This window comes from Boleophthalmus pectinirostris, unplaced genomic scaffold (genome assembly GCF_026225935.1).
Source record: "Boleophthalmus pectinirostris isolate CB_2022bp ecotype Guang Dong unplaced genomic scaffold, ASM2622593v1 HiC_scaffold_22, whole genome shotgun sequence".
NCBI lineage: Eukaryota > Metazoa > Chordata > Actinopteri > Gobiiformes > Gobiidae > Boleophthalmus > Boleophthalmus pectinirostris.
The window spans coordinates 34,396,654-34,400,658 of NW_026571190.1; positions in this window are offsets into that span (position 1 = coordinate 34,396,654).

Genomic DNA, 4,005 nt, shown 5'->3' on the forward strand with positions numbered 1-4,005 from the left:
ACAATTAGTTTTTTCAGTTTTCATTTTGTGTTTAAATGAATAATGGAAAAAAGAAATAACAGACGTTTCCCATTTCCGTGACTTAAACTGTGATGCCGGACTGAACCGGGACTAAAACAGATCCGGGACCAGACCAGGACCAGGATCAGGACTGAGACTGGGACCAGACCAGAACTGAGACCGGGACAAAGACCGAGAACAGGACCAGGACTGAAACCGGGACTGAGACCGGGACTGAGGTCGGGACCAGACCGGGACAAAACCAAGACTGAAAACGGTTTAGTCCCATTTTAGTCCTGGTTCAGTCCTGGTTTAGTCCTGGTTTAGACCTGTTTTAGTCCCATTTTAGTCCTGGTTCAGTCCTGATTTAGTCCTGGTTTAGCCCTGGTTTAGACCTGTTTTAGTCCCATTTTAGTCCTGGTTCAGACCTGGTTCAGTCCGGCATAGCAGTTTAAGTCACGGAAACAGGAAAGGGCCATTATATCTTTTTTCTTTTTCGTTTTGGAGACAAATAATGAAGAAAACAGTTTTTTCAATTTTCTTATTTTTGGTTTTATATTGAAAAACGAATGAACGAAATGATACACAGATTGACAATGAACACTCGTATTGATCACAGACTCTTGAAAATTATTAGTTTAAATCCAGTTTGTGTTTTTTGTTGCGTTTTAAAACTTATTTGTCTGTGTTTGCTAATGTGTCACCTCAGCACACCCCCAGCGCTAATCCTAATGGCTCAGCGTTGTTGCCCAGTTTCACATCATACACTGCCCGTTGAAATATTTAAGATAACAATAGTCCGATGTCCTGAATTGCATTATTGATTTTCACTACAATGCTAAAGTGCTTCCTTTTATACACTGGACGTCGTGTGGGCAGTGCTTTAGCTCGTTTTAGATAATGCGTTATTAGAGCGACCGTTTTCAAAGTTCAGAACCTGTCCAGAAAACACTATTTTACATAACTGGAAAATAGGAAAGTGAATTTAATCTCCGCTTTCAAATTGAGCCCCGGGTTTGTTTTAAAAAGCCCATATCACGCTATTTTCTGATGTTATAATGTGGTTTCCTCATCACAAACAGACCTGGAGTTGTGTTTTGTTTCTTTCACACATGTTTAACGCACAAATCCTTCATATTTAGGCTCTTCTTTCAAACAAAAAACACTCTGTTCCACCTTCTGATGTCATGTGGTAATACAGAATGTGCTCCACTGTGTTTTCAAAACTCCATACAATGTCACTAGAATCAGTTGGATGATTTCAAATTTGTGTATCATTTGTTCATTTGTTTTTTCAATATAAAATCAAAAATTTTCTTCATTATTTAGCTCCAAAACCAAAATGAAAAAATTTATAATAATTTTTTTTTCATTTTTGGATTTTGTGTTGAAATGAATATTGGAAAAAACAGATAATGGCCGTTTCCCGTTTACGTGACTTTTGCGTCGCAGATGGACTGAACCAGGACTAAACCAGGACTAAACTGGGTCAAAACCAGGACTAAACCTGGACTAAACTGGTCTTGGTCCTGGTCTCAGTCCTGGTGTGAGGGTTTCTTTCTGCCTCTCCTACCCCTCCTTTCCCTGCTCCCTCTTCCCTTCTCTCACCTTATTTGGCTTTTCCTGGGCGGGTCCCCAATTCATCTCACCTGCTGAGCTCCACTCCTGATCCTCGTCAGTAATCATCTCCTGCAATAAAAGACCTGCTGACCTGCTCTCCAGTGCCCGATCGTTCCGTCAACCAAGTGGTGAACTACTCAGGCTTTTTGTGTTTTTGAGCATTTCGAAGGTTTTTGACTCTTATCTGTTTACTTTTGTCCGTTCCCCAGTTCAACCGTTTTGGAGCCGGCCTCATCCCGTTACCACCTGTTCCGCAAGCCTCTGGTCAGCCTCTTCACCATCGCACTTCAGCCAACCTGGACCCGTCCTACCTCCCCTGGAATCTATCCCCCTGTCCACGACTATTTTTTGTTAATAAATACTTTTGTTACTGCATATTTGGGTCCGACCAGTGATTCTTTAACACCTGGTCTAAACCAGGACTAAACCAGGACTAAACCAGGACTAAACCAGGACTAAACCAGGACTAAACCAGGACTAAACCAGGACTAAACTGGTCTCAGTCCTGGTCTCAGTCCTGGTCTCAGTCCTGGTCCTGGTCTCAGTCCGGTCTCAGTCCTGGTCCTGGTCTCAGTCTCTGGTCTCAGTCTCAGTCCTGTCTCAGTCCTGGTCTGGTCCTTGTCTGGTCTCGGTCTGGTTCCAGTTCCTGATCACACGACAGTCTACGCGGATGCAACTTCGGGTCCATCCAAACAGTCCTGGTTCAGTCCTGGTTTAGTCCTGATTCAGTCCTGGTTCCATCCTGGTTCAGTTTCCATGACTTAAACTGCGATGCCGGAAGTCTAAACCAGGACTAAACCAGGACTAAACTGGTATCAGTCCTGGTCTCAGTCCTGATCTTGTCCTGGTCTGGTCTCGGTCTAAGTCCTGGTCTCAGTCCCCGTCTCAGTCCTGGTCCTGGTCTCAGTCTGGTCCTGGTCTCGGTCCTGGTCTGGTCTCGCCCTGGTCTCAGTCCTGATCACCTGACAGTCTACATGGGCGCAACTCTGGGCCTGTCCCGATACTCCTGATTCAGTCCTGGTTCAGCCCTGATTTAGTCCTGGTTTGGTCCTGGTTCACAGTTTAACTCAAGGAAATGGGAAACAGCTATTATCTGTTTTTTTCCATTATTCATTTAAAAACAAAATTGAAAACTAAAAAAACTAATCGTTAACCGTTTTTTCATTTTGGTTTTGGAGACAAATAATGAAGAAAATAGTTGTTTTTTTGTTTTCTGATTTTTGGTTTTATTTTGAAAAATGAATGAACAAATGATACATGGACTGATTTCAGCCCTAGAGTTCCCAATCTCTACTGAATAAAAGTTAAAAGGTAAAGCTGATAACTTGAAAACTACCACTTCATGACATCACAAGGTGGAACAAAGCATTTTGAGCTTTGGAGATGTAAACAAACTAACGACAAAAGGTTACTCAGACATGCGTAAATGAAACAAAACACAACTCCAGATCTGTTTTTGAGGATGTAATATTATTCTAAAATGGCTTAAAGCTAGGGTGACCAGATTGGTAATAATAAAATTGCAAAACAAATGCATAATTAAGGAAATCTTTTATGCACTCGGCCCATTCATGACTAACACGTGTCAGTATAGTCACATTTTCTTTGTGTTTTGATCATTTTTAAGCAGCTTTTCTGTATTTTACCTAAAGAAATAATTTAGGGCATCTTTTAATTGTTGGTAGGTTTCAAATTGGTCAAAAATAGGGACACCTGGGACATTTCTTGTATAAAACTCACTAACAAATCAATGGTTTTGGATAAATCTGCTGGGACAGGGGACACAGGACTCAAAACTGGGACTGTCCTGGGTTAATAGGGACAGTGTTGGGAAGTTACTTTTAAAATGTATTCCCCTACAGATTACAGATTACATATCCCAAAATGTAGTTTGTAACATAATCCATTAAATTATTTAAAGTGAGTAATGTAATCTGAATACTTTGGATTACTTGATATTGTCATGCTTTTTAAAACTACATGGATGTAGCAACCACATCCTGAAAATTCTTGTTTGTTCTCTTCAAATTGTCTGTTGAGCCCAAGTCTCCATGAACAGACTTTTGTTTGCTGTAGAGAAGCAAATACTAGGAAATCTTAACATAAGATGTTTTGTCTGATAAAAGACAATAAAAAGCCTAGTCTTAACCAATTTAAAAATATTACTGATAGAGAAATGATTTCTATATGAGATCACTGCTGCCTTAAATTATGACCACCCTACTGTTAAGTGTCATTTAGTCCTGATTTTGTCCTAGTTTAGACCTGATTTAATCCTGGTTTTAGTCCTTGGTTTTAGTCCTGGTTTTAGTCCTGGTTTTAGTCCTGGTTTAATCCTGGTTTTAGTTCTGGTTTAGACCTGGTTTTAGTCATGGTTTAGTCCTG